The sequence below is a fragment of the Mytilus californianus genome, unplaced genomic scaffold (assembly GCF_021869535.1).
Source record: "Mytilus californianus isolate M0D057914Y unplaced genomic scaffold, xbMytCali1.0.p SCAF_3, whole genome shotgun sequence".
NCBI lineage: Eukaryota > Metazoa > Mollusca > Bivalvia > Mytilida > Mytilidae > Mytilus > Mytilus californianus.
Window position 1 is genome coordinate 82,064,869 of NW_026262679.1, and position 18,402 is coordinate 82,083,270.

The 18,402-nt window shown below is 33.6% G+C and overlaps 1 long non-coding RNA gene across 1 annotated transcript; it reads right to left on the reverse strand.

Moving 5' to 3' along the window:
- Nucleotides 1-11,871: 11,871 nt before the first annotated feature.
- LOC127735212 (uncharacterized) lies at nt 11,872-14,371 on the reverse strand. The gene is made up of 3 exons (XR_007998186.1): nt 13,597-14,371; nt 12,796-12,912; nt 11,872-12,238 (listed from the first exon to the last, which is right to left on the reverse strand). It is a non-coding gene; the product is annotated as an uncharacterized LOC127735212 (long non-coding RNA).
- Between the last annotated feature and the right edge of the window lie 4,031 nt (nt 14,372-18,402).

Genomic DNA, 18,402 nt, shown 5'->3' on the forward strand with positions numbered 1-18,402 from the left:
CCCTGGTGGTGGATAGAAAAGATTGCATACTGTTACAAGTTTAGCTTTTCAAAAAGCTTGTTGTTTATTCAAATCGGTAGCATTGTATTTACGGTAGACACCTGGGACCAATATATAAATATTCATGTATTTTTGCAAAGTAAACACATATTCTTTATTAATTGAAAACATTTTCACTATTGTTTTGCAAAAAAAGAAAATATTGTGATGGATTTTTAGGAAATATTTGTTTTCAAAACCACATGCGCTTAAGTTGAGTACAGGATTTGGGTATTGTTTTGTTTTCATTGTTTGCACAGACATATAATACCATTATATTTCTTTGTTTGCACTGAATATTTAATTTTCGAACTTAACACGACATTAGAAAACAACAAGGCAGCTAAATTTTCACTTATGTGCCCGGAAGTTTTATCAAAAATGCACTGGATGCATGCTAACATTTTTCCCGAACTGTTACCTCAGGAAAATAATTTTGTAAGCGATTTTTTCGAGCACATTAAAAAATAAATTATGGGGAACAAAAATTTTTGGTGTACATTAAACATACACTATCTACGTACTGTGTATAATAACCAGAATCATGATAAACATGACGCAAATTTCAACGACAATCGTCAAAACTCTACGATAATACTTATTTCATAAAGGCGTAGACAAAAAAAAAATCTGAACAAAAACAGTTTTGACATATAAATGTTCTAAAATGGTGGAAAAAGTAATATCAAAATATGAGCTTGCAAGATAATGCAAACGATTTTTTTTATTTAGGGAGAGCAAAAATCGATAAAATACCACCATTCCACTGAACGAGAAAACATGTCATTTGTTATTCGGTGATGTAATTTATATCATAAATATAAGAAGCATGTACATCCATCTTCTAAAATATGTGATGCATTATTAGATTTTTTTACCTTACTTTTGAGATATACGTATGAAACATCGAAAACTGGAATTTTTACAGTTAACAGAGAATAGGTGAACTATGGTATTTCATATATCTGATACAAATACAGTCCTTATCTTTCATTGCTAAAACAAGAACCAGAATAAATTTTTTTTATTTTTTCGTCAAATTTTGCTTTGAAGAATCGTATTCGTAGGTGTTTTCCCTAAGAGTACAAGGATATAGCTGTTTATTTGCCAATCCTGCGGTGCCCTCAAGGTTTAATTATGTTATTGACCGTTACATTACAATTACAAAATGGATTTGTAATTAGAATAAAAGTAAGCATTGTATGCAGCAAAACAGTTTTAGTATCTAATTGATCCGGTCGTACACCAGGCCGTTTCAGACAGAAAACAACTTAACAGTTTCAAAAGAATTCTGGAATTTTCACAATTTACGAACGAACACAACTTTTCGATAACTCACGAATATGCACCGTAATATATTAATAAATTATTCAAAACCAAAATAACAATAAAAAAGAGTTTAAATTGAACTTTTATACAAAATTGGTTCAAAGTTAAGCATTACATGAACAAATCATCACACGCTACCAGCCAGAACGTAAGAAATTAAGCTAATTGGATTTTTTTGGGAGGCGGGATTACACTGGTTTCACAATCGTGTAAAGTGATGGTCCTACGCATCATAGTGAATAATACAGTCATAATAAAAAGATCACAATCTGTCATTTACTTCACTCTTGATCAGGGGCGGGTCCAGGTAAGGGCCTATGATTGCGTTGGATAAAAACTGCATTTTTTATACGTGTGCATGCAAAACAAATTTCTTGGTAAAGGGGTCTAAATACAGCACAAACAACATTTTCCAAAAGACCAAAACAGTGAAAAGGTATATTTTAACAAAACGGGTATATATATATATATATATATATAGAAGTCTATAAAAAGGACCAACCAGCAAATTTACTATGTACCGGATCGTCTAGAATAGACGATACTGTGCAGATAAGGAAAAAATTATATAAGTCTAGAGATTTGCACAACGATACTAATATAAGATGGTATTATACGAAGATGTTGTTAATAAATCGTGTTGACAAATATTTCGGCTTAACAAATAGCCTTCTTCGGTGTCAATTATTTTAACAATACTGATAATATGTATAAAATTGCTCAATAATACAGGTAAGTTTTGGTCTATTGATTTAATCCAAAATCCTGAACATCATAATATAAAACAAAACTCAATACTCAAATATACGTGACTGTGTATATTTACAACCCAAAATGAGTGAAAAATAAAACTTAGTATTTTTTATTGATGCCGTTTGGATGATGTACATTTAGTTCCTTTATCCAAAAGCTTTCCCGAACCTGTCGCTGGGCATCACTCCAGTGAATGTTCTGTTCAATCACTAGGATCTTCATGCGGTTAAAGTCATCAAGTGTGTGACCAGACTGTCTGAAATGCTGAGAAACTGGGAGAAGTGGCTTCTTAGAGATATCACTCCTATGGCCATTGAGGCGTTTGTGGAAAGGCTGCTTTGACTCAACAACATATTGGAGGCCACAAACCGAACATTCTAGAATGTAAATAACATTCATACTTTTGCAGTTAACATTGCAAAATATCTTATAGTTATTTTCGGTTGCCTTACTGTGAAAAGTTGATGAGTGATGCATCTGTAGGCAGCATTTGCAGCGTTTTTCATCACACGAACGACATTCTCCAGAAGTACTTCTATTATCAGACACTTCAGCCCGCACCAGCAGGTTACGCAGACTATTGGGTTGCCTAAAAGCTATCATGGGAGGCTCGGGAAAAATCTTGGATAGTTTGGAATTCTTTTCAACTGTTTTCCAATGCTCACGAATGACACCGAAGCTGTTTTTGAGAGATGGGTGGTAAGTAAGAACACATGGAGTCCTTTTATTTTTCTTTTTATATTTGTATTCTAACAGTTTACTCCTTGGAATAGTTTCCGCTTTCTGAAAGCCTTTTTGGATAGTTTTGTGTTTGTAGCCCCTTCTCTTCAAGCGGGTTTCGAGTTGACGTAGTTGTTTTTTAGTTGTTTCTGAGTTGGAACATATTCGCTTGACTCTGAGTGCCTGACTGTACGGGATGCTCTTAGTACAATGAGCAGGATGGCAACTTTTAGGGGACAGATATTGGTGAGTGTCAGTAGGCTTAGAATATAGATCAGTGGATATGATGCCATCTGTGAGCGAGCTGGAGGTATCGAGGAAGGTGATTTTGGATTTAGATTTCTCATGAGTAAATTTGATACTTGGATGTATGTTGTTAGCATGAGTGATGAATGTATCTAAATCCTCGTCACTTTTATTCCATTTCATATCCACATCATCTATAAATCTAAACCAGGAAAGCGGTTTTTCGATGGAAGATTCAAGGAGTTGTTTTTCTAATTTGCCCATAAATATGTTGGCATATGATGGAGCCATTTTGGTGCCCATAGCAGTTCCATTAACTTGCAGATAATGGTCTCCATCAAAAGTGAAGTTGTTGTTTTTGAGTACCAGCGTGAGCATTTTGACCAGGCATTCAGTAGGTGGATATTTCACTGGTCGGGAATTCCAAACTTCTTTACATGCTACAAACACAAAACTATCCAAAAAGGCTTTCAGAAAGCGGAAACTATTCCAAGGAGTAAACTGTTAGAATACAAATATAAAAAGAAAAATAAAAGGACTCCATGTGTTCTTACTTACCACCCATCTCTCAAAAACAGCTTCGGTGTCATTCGTGAGCATTGGAAAACAGTTGAAAAGAATTCCAAACTATCCAAGATTTTTCCCGAGCCTCCCATGATAGCTTTTAGGCAACCCAATAGTCTGCGTAACCTGCTGGTGCGGGCTGAAGTGTCTGATAATAGAAGTACTTCTGGAGAATGTCGTTCGTGTGATGAAAAACGCTGCAAATGCTGCCTACAGATGCATCACTCATCAACTTTTCACAGTAAGGCAACCGAAAATAACTATAAGATATTTTGCAATGTTAACTGCAAAAGTATGAATGTTATTTACATTCTAGAATGTTCGGTTTGTGGCCTCCAATATGTTGGTGAGTCAAAGCAGCCTTTCCACAAACGCCTCAATGGCCATAGGAGTGATATCTCTAAGAAGCCACTTCTCCCAGTTTCTCAACATTTCAGACAGTCTGGTCACACACTTGATGACTTTAACCGCATGAAGATCCTAGTGATTGAACAGAACATTCACTGGAGTGATGCCCAGCGACAGGTTCGGGAAAGCTTTTGGATAAAGGAACTAAATGTACATCATCCAAACGGCATCAATAAAAAATACTAAGTTTTATTTTTCACTCATTTTGGGTTGTAAATATACACAGTCACGTATATTTGAGTATTGAGTTTTGTTTTATATTATGATGTTCAGGATTTTGGATTAAATCAATAGACCAAAACTTACCTGTATTATTGAGCTATTTTTATACATATTATCAGTATTGTTAAAATAATTGACACCGAAGAAGGCTATTTGTTAAGCCGAAATATTTGTCAACACGATTTATTAACAACATCTTCGTATAATACCATCTTATATTAGTATCGTTGTGCAAATCTCTAGACTTATATATATATATATATATATATATATATATATATATATAAATGTCTAAGAATATAACTTAAACACGCTAATTAATACATAAAAAAAGTTCTATTAGATTTTAAATAGAAATACGCAATATTTCGCTAAACAAATTAGCTTCATCAGGCGTGTGCATCTCTCAAGGTGAAATCGGATGCACGACAAAACATATTTTTGTAGCTTGAACTACACAAAATTTGAGTAAATGTTTAACATATTTATTGATGTTCTATAAAAAATATATATGTTTGTAGCTACAACTACATAAAGTTGGAGTAAAAGTTTAACATATTTCTTGATGTTCAATAAATTGTATGAATTTCTATAAATTAATTTGTATGATAGTAACTGTATCAGTTTTTTTTCACAAACTGATCCACGCCTAAATAGAATATATATATATATCAAAAGTTCAGAAAAAGCTATCGTTAAAGATTTATTTTTCATTTTTCATGTCCATTTCATATTACCTTTTAACTGAATTTACAACTTCTTCCAAAGATTTGATATCTACATGTTAATCAATACATAATTTGAATGATCCGAAGGCAGACTATTTTCACCAATTTGTCTATCATGGAGTCTGTTATAATACTTCATAATTTGATGCTAAATTGTTGAAATCCAGGAGCTTCTGACCTTCCCCATGGACCCTATACCAGGGCAACCGGAATTACGCCTCCCGTTCATAAAATCCTGGCCTAGGACTATTGAAATGTAAAGTAACGCCCTATACCCTAGAATTTGGAATTTCTCGTTATTGGTCTACTGCTGTTAAGATCCATCCAATCATTTTAATATACCATAGACAATTAATGGAGAGAATTCGGCATAACAAATATCAAACCCTGACACATTAACTATAAAATATACATGCTCCAAGTCAGGAACCGTTACATTAGTGCATTTCACAATTATTTTATGTTTTTTAGCCAAAAAATGGTCCAAAAAAAATTTCGCATCGCTCCGCTCGGCGAAAAATTGTATTATACGCCCCTCTTTCAAATATCTTGGAAACGCCTCTGTTGATCGATTAGGGAGAATTTTTTTTTTATCTACTGACTGATCAAGGATTTGGATCACTTTCTGTTTTCTGATATGTCTTCGTCATACTTTGTTAACCAAAATTTTGTATAGTCCTTGGACTGATGAATATATTTTGAAAAAAATATATGGAACGCCACAGCTGTCTTACTGGTACTCTGATATTACGTTATGTTGTTTTATTATTACTTGATGATATTTTGTCTTTACATAATATGGTTTTGACATTACGTATAACTCAATATGGAATAGTCATTACTTAATGATATTTCGATATTACATGATATGGTTTCGTATGGACTTGATATGGTTTTTTCATTACTTAATATGGTTTTGTCATAACTCGATGTGATTACATCATTATTTAATGTGGTTGTGTCATTAGGCAGTGGTTTTAACATTACTTGATGTGTATGTGGCCTAACGTAATGTATTTGTTTCATTACATGATGTGGTTTTGTTACTTTCGTAATGATGATTTGCCAATTCCTTAAATGGCTTTAAAATTATATAATGATGTTTCAAATTTTGACGATTTTACACTACATGATGGGTTCGTTCCAGTATTTGATGTGGTCCTGTCATTCTTTGATGTGGTGAAAGCATTTTTGAGTTATTGTCCGAAAACTGGAAAATCCCCCTTTTTTTTTTATGAATAAACCCCATAACTCGGAAACGTAAAATCTAAAATTTATAAACACATATATGTCTCTGGCTGGAGGGTGCAAAAAGAAAATAACGATCTTCACCCAGCAAATAGCTATTTTTATGGAACGCCACAGCTGTCTTATGTGGTACTCTGATATTATGGTTTTGACATTACGTAATGATGTTTTGATATTACTCAATATGGAATAGTCATTACTTAATGATATTTCGATATTACATTATATGGTTTCGTATGGACTTGATATAGTTTTGTCATTACTTAATATGGTTTTGTCATTACTCGATGTGGTTTCATCATTATTTAATGTGGTTGTGTTATTAGGCAATGGGGTTTTAACATTACTTGATGTGTGTGTGGCTTAACGTAATGTAGTTGTTTCATTACATGATGTGGTTTTAATGTGGTTGTGTTATTAGGCAATGTGGTTTTAACATTACTTGATGTGTGTGTGGCTTAACGTAATGTATTTGTTTCATTACGTGATATATGTCTCTGCTCTAGCTGAGAATCATTCTAGAGATTTTTCTGTTCAATCTCTAGCTGAGAATCATTCTAGAGATTTTTCTGTTCAATCTCAATAAATTTCTTGCGAAAGGGACACGGGAAAGACCTTGGATAATTTGGTATTCTTTTTACAATTGATTTTGAATGTTCCCAGATGACATTTCAGTTATTCTTTACAGATATGTGGCACGTTGAATGCTTTTATTTTAATTTCTATTATTTTATTTTTACAGCTTACTCCTTGGGATACTCCCCTCCTTCCGAAAACCGATAACACGGTGTGTATAACCTTTCTTTTCAAGTGGCGTTCGAGCTGACTCAGTCAGGATTTTTTTCTGTGTTGGAACATTTTCGCTTGACTCTGCGTTCTTATCTATACAACAGGCTTGAAGTACAATGGGTGGGATGATATTTTGGGTGAATGTTAGTAGGTTTAAATTTATAGTATACTATGAGTCTGACTGACGTGTCATACCATACCTCCTGTTGGAATACTGGAGGCATCAAGAAGGACTATTTTGATTGAGGGGAGAGGGAGGTGACAGTTTGTTTCTTAAGGTATAGTAAAGCTTTAATAATTAACGAGAGACGAAATATAACAAAGGGATATTCAAACTCATACACAGTGCAAGTCAAAAACAAACTGACAATGCCATAATACATTTTATGGAACATCAACCCCTTTTTAAAAAAAACCCGATACTTGACTAAAACTGAAGATACATGAAATTATAGAATATGAAATAAAATGAAATGAAATATGAATCCATTGTTCAATGGCTGAAATTCTGTTGTCTGTTGTGCTTTTTTTTTTTGTTTTTTTTTTATCGTATCAGAGATTTGCAAAAAGAGAGGCAGAAGATACCAAGGGAAACATCAAAATCATAAGTCGACGACAAACAGACAAAACAGACAATACAGACAATACAGACAATACAATATAGACAATACAGACAATACAATACAGACAATACAGACAATACAGACAAACAGACAATACAGACAAACAGACAATACAGACAAACAGACAATACAGACAATTAAGACAATACAGACAATACAGACAAACAGACAAAACAGACAATACAGACAATACAGACAATACCACATCTCCTTATCTTTATAATACAATGTCCATTAAAGAAAAACGACGAAAAGATAAGCAGTAATCCACAAAACAAAACACAAAAAAAAACAGAAGACCGAGAAACATGAACCCCTCGAAACTGACGGGGGTGATATCAGACGCTTCGGAAGGACAGGCAGTTCCCGATCCACTAGTGGCACTATTGAGTTATGCATGGCAAGCAAAACTACGATAATAACTCGGAAAAAAATATGGGATTGTAGCTACGACAATTGGAAGATAGCCATTGTCATCTGTGACACAAGTATTCCATAAGCACCAACTAAATATGGTAGCGTCTGTAAAACTTTCGACCAGATACTTCAACTGTACTAATAATACCCCTTGATTTAATACCTTCGTTGTATGCAGCGACATTTTGTCAAGGAAATCATGATATGAAACGCAAGCTCTTGAATATCGTATCAACTGGGAGATATATACTCCATATGCAGACTGAAATAATTATGAAAATAAGGAAATTGGATATGATTTACAATGAGAAAACTATCCACTAAAGAGACCAAAGGACGATGACGTAACCAACTACAGGGCGAACCGAACCACTTTCAATAAGCAAAACCGTATAGTAAACCATAAAATGCCTGGAAAAAAACGAGAATAAATTAAAAAACGAAAAACAAATTCTTGTTTTGCAGACAACTACCGATGAATTACAGACCTATGACTTGGGACAGGGACATAAAGAATGCGGCGGTGTTTGTAAGCGTTCAACCCTCTCCCTAACCTGGGACAGTCGTTACTGCAATCGTGTAGCATCACAACATAAGAACAAACTGTAAAAATCAGGCGGAAAGAGGTTGACTCATAACAAGATGCACAAAACAACTAAGAAAGGAGGGAGTGAACAGCTTTTGAGGGAGGTGGGAGATGGGGGGGGGGGGTGTGGGGTGGGGGAGGCAGGTGGGAGTAAAAAAAGATCCTAAAAGTGGGAGGTGGGAGATAGGGGCGGGATGTTGGAGAGAAGGGTACCCCCTGTCCACCCCTCAGAAAGACACAAAGTACCGATCTAAAACTACTCTCAATCATACTGAAAGCTTGTTCAATATATATATATATATTTAAAGGAAAAGTGGTATGATTGTCAAATTGACAACTATTAACCAGAGTCCAAATGACATGGATGTAAGCAACTATAGGTCGCCCTGTTCGGCGAACAAAATCCATACCGTGTAGGCATCTATTAAAGGCACCGACATGTCAAAATGTAAAACAATTTTAAAAAACCGACAATTTCAATTAATAAAAAACCCCATGTTATCCCAGACTGGAATATCAATCACTACACATCCAACGGGGTAAGTGTAAAGTCGACATATTTACCGTCTCAGAAAGGCATGTCATTTCGCAATGTCAAAATAGAAATATCGACAAGATGTAGGACCAAAAGTGTTCATAACTGTCATGCATTTGCATATTAAGTTATGTTCTTTTTTATCTTAAAAACAATCATCGGCTAGTACCGACAGAGACAATATTCAAAGATCTTACTATCGTGTCAAATTGATACCTTTTAAGAATAAGTGTATTCAAGGGATCAATAATTTTACATGGATTGTATATAAATTGACGGGCTCAATAAACAACATCACCGAAAAAATTAGGATTTGATATCCTTTTTGCAGTAAGGTTTCTACATGTACAGCTAACTAACTCAGTTAATTTTATTTCTAGACGAACATGAAAACCTCTAAAGAATTTAATCGATATAAGAAGATGTGGTATGAGTGCCAAATGAGACAACTCTCCATCCAAGTCACAATTTGTAAAAGTAAACCATAATAGGTAAAAGTACGGCTTTCAACACGAAGCCTTGGCTCACACCGAACAGCAAGCTATAAAGGGCCCCAAAAATTACTTGTGTAAAACCATTCAAACAGGCAAACCAACGGTCTTATCTATATAAAAACGAGAAACAATAAACACGTATGAACCACATCAACAAACGACAACCACTGAACATCAGGTTCCTGACTTGGGATACTTCTATTTGTAATTTTATTGGGAGTGTTTTTAAAGCATTGAACGAAACACAATGTGTTAAGCTGCTTAAATTGTGCGCACGATCAACGCTTTTATAATTTCACTGACTACAAAAAAACTGTGACAAGCTTTCAATTCTTATAATTACATTGTAATGCTATAATCAGGAAATTACGAATGAAATAAAAGTTTTTCGTATGTTTTGTTTTAATTCCCATCTACTGATCATGATAAGGTTATCATTATTAGTCATGGAAGTTGCTTTTTATCGTGACTTAAAATAGTAATTTACAACTCCACGTGATTTTTGTTTGCCAATCAAAATGATTTGATTTGATTTGATTTTTGGTGTTTTAACGCCACTTTTAAGCACCGCTTTTGGGCTATTTCGTGGCGGCCAGTTTTTATTGGTGGAGGAAGCCGGAGTGCCCGGAGAAAACCACCGACCTTCGATAGGAAAACTGGCAATCCTAGTCAATTAAGATTGGAGTCGAGTGCACCCGCACGAGCGGGGTTCGAACTCACAACCTCACACTGTAAAAACAGTGTTTAGATCCTAAACACAAATCTAAACACTTTTTCTGTGTACGTTTTGAAACACGTTTAGCATCTAAACATGTTTAGATTTTAACAAGTGTTTAGATTTCAACAAGTGTTTAGATGTCAGATGTTTAGAAATGTATGCTGTTTAGACCTTAGAACTGTTAGGCTACTAGTACTATGATTTTACAGGAACTACTAGTGGTACAGCACTACAGATTGGATACTAATAGTGCATTGTATAATATTGTAGAAATGTGTAAATTTCCAACAAATCTATGGCTTTCATGAATTATTTCGATTCTAATAGGACAAATACGGTCATTAAAAAACTGAAGCGAGGGTGGGTATGCCATGTTAAAACGTTCTAATAAATCTGTAGCTTGCATGAATTATTTCGTAAACAACCGCTAGAAAAAATATGCTTAATTCTTTTAATTCTCAAACCCAACATTTGCCATTTTTAATTTACATGTTTTTCTCGTAAGCTACCGGCAAATCCAAAGTTGACATTTCGTAACTAAGGAACCGCCATGTTGACTTGCTGAAATCAGTAAATATGCGAATAATGCAATTAAATAGAAAATAAAACAACACCTACCTCAGAAATCCATTTTAATGTAATATTATACGAATTTCGATGGTTCACATAACGGAAAAACCTTCAGCTTTAGCGTTTTCATTTGTATGACGTTATGTTTTGAAGTGACTTAAATGCGCCAAAAGCATTAATGGACTTTCGCGGAATTTTATTTTATTTTGATTTTGTAGATTTCTCCGAGCTCTTGTGCATTAATTCTTTTTGTTATGCATCCGAATAAGAATAAAAGCTCTGTAGTCTTTTTTCAATTGCAATTTTTAAAACAATAAAATCGGCATAGCATTTGCAAATAGGTTCCAATACATGTGGATTTACGAGGGAGGTATATTGTAACATCCATTATTATGTATATCTCTGAGTCTGCGCTAAGTATAGATATATCGAGAATTTTATCACGGTGTTGTTTACAAAGCGAAAGAAGCACGTCATATTAGAATATACAATTCTTGTGTACATTTCTGCTTAAATGTCCTTGCATTGATTTTTACCATCATTTGTCCTCGTCAATACAGAATACTAAAGCTGGAAAACTGCAGTAATGATGATAATAATAATAATAGGGTTACACATTTTATTCTTCCTGGAGGCCAAAGAAAAGTCTGTAAACCATAAGACCAAGTTTAACCCACCATTATTTTTAAAGGAAAATGCCTGTACCAAGTAAGGAATATAACAGGGTTTTTTTTTTCATTTGTTCTGTTGGTTTATGTACCAGTAGTCAAGCATTTGATTTTGTCAGATTTTATGGACCTTTCACTTTTTAAATACAAATTGGAGTTTGGTTCTTATATTTTGTTTTTTTTTATTCCAGACTTGAGGATAACATACAATCTATTCAAATTATTTCAATATTTTATTTAAAAGTCTCACTTAAAGCAAACAAAAAATACAATTATAAATTTTGATATAATCTTTACAGATTTATGAGAGACAATAACAACTTAACAATATTTTCCCTTTTTAAATTTTAACATTTTCATCACCAATTTCATAAGTGTTAAAAGATTTAATAAAAAGAATTTGCCATAGATAGTCATAAACAGGAAAATGTAAAATCACATGATTTTTATCCTCAACAAAACAGAAATTGTCAGTCCATCTCCTATCATACAGGAATTGTTCATTACGGAACAATAATCTTTTGAATGATAAAGGCTCTTGGTGGGCAGTTCTTTTAGGTTGTCAGGTGAACTTTTGTAAACTGAAATGAAAAAATTAAACCTTCAAGTACATGTATATTTGTCGTGCAACAGTCACTTATTCTTATATTAAAATACATTAAACAAGCTTCTCAAAAAAGATTCTTGCAAAAGAAAAATACAAATTGTAGTTAAAAAGACAATACTTTAAACCATGTACACATCAATAGACAAATAAATCAAAGGGAACAATATAGCATGTAAGTTTATATTTTTAAAACAAAATCCTCGATTTCTGAGAGCTACAGCCTTTTCTCTTATTTATAAATATATTTTTTTATAATGACCAATTTTGCTTTTTTCAACAGGATAAATACTAGACTTTATAGCTTGCTGTTCGGTGTGAGCCAATGCTCCGTGTTGAAGGCCGTACCTTGACCTACATGTATAATGGTTTACTTTTATAAATTGTAACTTGGATGGATAGTTGTCTCATTGGCACTCATACCACATCTTCCTATATCTATATATACATGTAGAGAATGAATTAACCTTCATTTTTCAATTATATTATAGTTCTATTGGCTACTTAATAATATACTTATATATTTGTACTTACACCTGCTTTTGAAATTAAGTCATCCTTTTCTTTCTTCGTTGTTTTTTTATCTGATCTTTTCTTCAATTTGATCTATATTCTAGGGATTTCATTCCCACTACGTACAGTGTCACAGTCCTATAAATACATACAAACAAATTATTAAAGGTTTAAATAAAATATAACAACTTGTCAGTTTATTTTCAACTTATGAGTTTGAATGTTCTTTTGGTATTCTTAGTTTCTCTTTGACAAATGTAGTGTTACTATAATTTCAGTGTTTATATATGTGTAAAAGATGTTGTACTATGGGCCATTGGGATCTTATTTCTTGCAAAGTTAAAATACATGAAACAATGATTTTATGTACAGGGACGAATACTTTTACCTATACTGTATGTTAATAAAATCTCAATGATGTTTCACTAACAAAATCAAAGATTCATACATTAAAATGTGTGCATAGACATGATAGACTGACTGTTTCTTCTGAAAATTCAGTGAACTACAACGGTGGTCCAAATAATTATGACGTCTTGAAAGGCTATTATATGTTTTTGTTTTGACGCCTTACAGCGACGTCACAATGCATTCTTAATAGCATGAAAACCCATGAGACGAGGATACAAGACCACCCCCCCCCCCCCCGAATTAAATGTTCGCTCCTATCAACAATATCAGATTCGAAACAATGAGGGGAAGAGGGGAAGCAGTCCGGACCCCTTTAGGAGATACATATAGGTTAACAGTTTAATGCACATATTCCTAACTAAGCCTGTGTTGTGCCCCACCCCCCTTTTTACGAAATCTGGATCTGCTTACCTTCCGCTGCTGTAATAATTGTAAAGCTGGCTTTTGGTTCCGTCAATATTCTAATAAGATGTTCTGTATCTGTTGCATCGTCCATAGATATATTTGCTTGGTCGATGGGATCCATTGTTTTAAATTTTGTATGTCTTTGGCGGGTCTGAAGGCGTCTGTATCAAATTACCACGAAAGATAACTCTGTTCGTTAATAAATATCAGATCATAGTCGGACAACGACTCCGGAAATTAGAGAAAATATTCACTCATATCTTCCCGTTATAAATACTATAAAGATTCAGTAAAAAAAGTAATTGCTTAACATATACAAATTTTAATTGAAAGTAAATCTATAATCTTACAACACAAAAAAGGGCCTCGAACTCAGTTGGGGAAGATGATATGAATTGTTCTCATAAGTAGCTCATACTTTGGACTGATTTGTAAATAATTATCTCTTTCCATAATTTTCATTTCAAGACAACAGAGATAGTTTCACAGAATACGTTGGAATATGTAGGAACATCGAGTAAAAAGGTGAAATCAGTAATGAAGTGGTATAATGTGTTTAGGTGTTTAAGAAAGTGTTTCAGAAGTGTTTAGATGCCATTTAATGTTTAGCCTACTGATAACATTCACAGATAATAAACCTGCAACACGTTTAAATTCTAAACATGTTTAGGTTTCAATGTGTTTACGTAAATATCCGTTTAGATCCTAAACGCTTTTCTAAACACGTTTAGATCTAAACATGTTGTAGATGCGTTTCAATTCTAAACGCCGTTTTTACAGTGCAGTGTTGACTGGCTAGTGATTACAGTAGTAACTACTTAGACCACTCGGCCACCGAGGCCCCCCCAATCAAAATGATGAAATCCGTATAAAAAAATCTGTAATATGATTATTTGTAGTTGAGTTCAATTAGTTCATTGTATTAATGAAAAATTATCCATGTATACCACTTTATAGTACATGGGAAACCTTGCACACATTAAAAAAAAAGAAGTATACGTATTGATTTTCCACGGGACGAGAAAGTTTGAGCATGCAGGATAGAAAACATATTATATATTTATGAGTTTGTATTGTATATTCGTTACAACATCAATGAACTCTACAAGGAAGTATACAATCAACATAGGAAAAACGATAAGAAACGAATTATTGTATGACTATTGTTTTTTTTATTAATATAATCAAATTATAATCAAATAAATTTAATCAAATTTGAAAGAAAGTTATAGGAACTTGAACTTTCAGTATTGTTAACATTTTTTTATGCATAAAATAGTGATATGTTTGGTTTTTAGATAAAGTATACCACCTTTGGTTGGTATTCCGATGGGGACTAACTGTGCCCCCTTTTGTGAAGAAATACTCTTTTACTGCTATGAAAAGCAGTTTATGACAAGACTTAAACGAACCACCACTTGATAGAGATTTTTAACAGTACCTGCAGATATTTAGACGATATATTTAACTGAACTATGTATAAACAATTCAAAACAAAATTAAACGCTATTAATCAACGGAACAAATTTTTAAAAAATACACATTATGCACCTCAAATCTTCTGTCTAAATCAAGCACCAAAAGTGACATATATTAAGACTTGCTCATGTTAAACGAGAAGAATTTTCTTTTCTGTCGTTAAGTTTCCTTATCTTGTTGTTTATGTTCCGATAGTCCTTTCTTCGGTGGCAAAGCTGATGACCGAGAACAATTAAAGACAATTCACTCTTCTTATGATAAAGTCGAGAAAATCAATAGTAAAAGAATGCCGGTGACGATACTGATCAAAAGTTATTTCTAAACAACAATCGTGCAGGTCACCAATTTCTGGTGTATTCTGCTTAGTCTTGAGCATGCTACAATTTCCCAAAATATACTATCTTCACATCTTACATTTTCGAGTACATCGATCTGTTCTTGTCACGTAAACTTTCAATATAAAAATGGTGTCTATTCGTGAATATAACAGTTAAAAAGTCGTGTCTGTGCAGTTTAAAAAATGAAAATTATTTTGTCTTAACAATTATTTGAAGCTTCATTGACGAATCCAATGCAAAAAGGGGGGGGGGGGGGGTCCGGTTTGGAATCCTCCGTTTTTCGAGTTTTTTTTTTAATTATGTGAACGTTTCAATCCATCATTTTCTACATTTGAAAATGCCTGTATCAAGTCAGGTATATGACAGTTGTTGTCCATTCGTTTGATGTGTTTTATCATTTGATTTTGCCATTTGATTAGGGACTTTCCGTTTTGAATTTTCCTCGGAGTTCAGTATTTTTGTGATTTTACTTTTTTCATTGTGTTCCTAGGGTTGGAACCCCCTTTCAAAAATGGATGGGTCATAATGATGTTAATGGAATTATGGCACAAGGTTACCTTTTCCATGCTTAGTGTAAATTATCCTCTGTTTAGTTGTGTATCCCAAAACACTCTTAAAAGGTTTTTCAAGGGCGGACTATTAAACAAATAGGGAGCTAAAATTGAGAATGGAAATGGGGAATAAATCAAAGAGACAACAACCCGACCAAAGAGCAGACAACAGCCGAAGGCCACCAATGGGTCTTCAACTGGCTTTTTTGTGGTTCTAAAAAATCTCGAAATGAGCATGTGAAAATAAATTTTCATGTGGAAATTATACACTAGTGTAACTTATACTGGTGCATGAAAAAAGTAACTTAATAGCACAGTTATTCTTCAATAAGAGAGTGACGGACACCAAGTGATGGCAAGAAAGTTTCATAGAACATGTAAAATTTAACTTAGTGCAGTTATTCTTTAGGGAAATAAGATCTGTGATACTCAAAATAAACAAAATTTACATGTGTGTTTGTTCTCTTTCGCACTATTTACGGAAAAACAACACTAGTGTAACTTTAGTCATAGGAAAATTACACGCCGCACTAAACTACGCTTACACATACATGCCTTCATCAAAAAAAGTTATGTATACAACCTGAACAGGTTAAACAAGTCTTTGAAAAATATTTTCTGGTTCTCTGTAAAGCATGCATCATATAGGAGTAATATTGATTGATTGGTCTTTACTGTTGTGCTATTATATCGTGGCGGTCAATTTGATTGACGGAGGAAGCCGGAGTGTTCGAACAGACCTTCGGTAGGAAAACTGACCATCCTAGTCAATTAAGATTGAAGTCGAGCGCACCTGCCACGTGCAGTGTACAAACTCACAACCTTGCTGACAGGCTAGTTAGACCACGCGGCCACCGATGCCCTATAGGAGAATAAGGACACTGGTTGGAGTAAGTACATGTTTTTAGCAGCAAGTTACTTTATGAATTTGAACATTAAATATCAAACCCTGCCCTTTTACTACAAAGCAGGATGTACTCATTTACATGTAATTGTCTGAAATATGCGCATTATATTTTGCACTGGATGTTTTGTATCCATTCATCATTTATCATTATCATCTTCATATTTTTTTTTAAAACCTTGTATATAGATAAAAAATTTAAAAGGAGATGTAGGTCATATGTCATTCATCATGAAACAGCAATCCAACTACAAAAAAATGTGATTTATTCTTTGACATGGCTTACATATTGAAGGGGCATTAGCTACGAGATATAAAAAAATAAATATGATTTTTTATTGTTCAATCATTAGGAAACTACCGTTTGATTTTAATGGGGGGGGGGGGGGGGTGAATTTTATTTAGTTTTAATCTCTGTCCTGCCTTTTTTTTATTAGTTTATCCTGACTTTTTTACATAAATTGTCATCCTGCTTTTTTTTTTGCCAAGTTGCTCATCCTGTCTTTTTTTTACTCAAAACTCCTGTCCTGCCTTTTTTCAAATGTCATCCAACCCCCACCCCATAAAAATCAAATGGTAGCTCCCTTAATGAAAGTGAAATAGTGAAATGATAACTCGCGTTTAGCAGCCAATTTGGTTCAATTTTGATAAGAAACATTGTTGATGAATTATTCACTTGCAAGTGAATAATTCTATCTCATTGAATCCGTATTCATGTGACCTTCAATTTAACCCCCAAACTGGAGATGGGTTACGCATGTATTCAGCTATTAAAAGGATAAGAATGTCAACATTCAAAGTGAAACAAGGATGAACCATTTGGTTGACTGATTCGATCCACAAAAAATCATTCTTATAAGGTATAAACGATGATAAACATTCTTTTTAACCTACAATATGAAATTGAACTGACTAAAAAAAATTTAATTGCAAGTGGGTGCTATCTATTTATATTTATATTTATGTTTATATCGGGTTGAATGACCATCAGCAGTTGGAAATCATCTTGATGGTTAATTAGATGACGTCTTTACAAAATACTCACGAAATGCTGATACATATCAAGTCTATGCATTTTTAATTGTTTATTTTTGACTTTTTGCAATTTGGATATACGTTTTAATATGTTGTATATCAAATATGAGAATTTTAGTTGAATTTGTGAACATGAATTTGACAGCTAATGCCCCTTTAAAATCAAATATAAATTTTTGTTAATCTGTAAAAGACCAAATGAAAGACAATAAACAGGTGGCTCCAACATGGTCAAATTAAACCTGCAACCTTGGAGGGTTTGGTGGGCAACACCTCATTTAAAGGGACATGTGATCCTTACCAATGTTAAAAACTGCTTTATTTATAATTAATGTTCTATTTGCTTAAAAGTGACCCAGTGACCTGAGGCAATTTTTAGACATGACATAAGGAGGGTACCCTACTTGAGCGCTAACCAACTTCTTAAGTGGATATTTTAAAGAGGTAGTCTGCCATGGTTTTGGGATAGCATCGTACACTTCCAAAGGAGCTGAATTCAATGTTT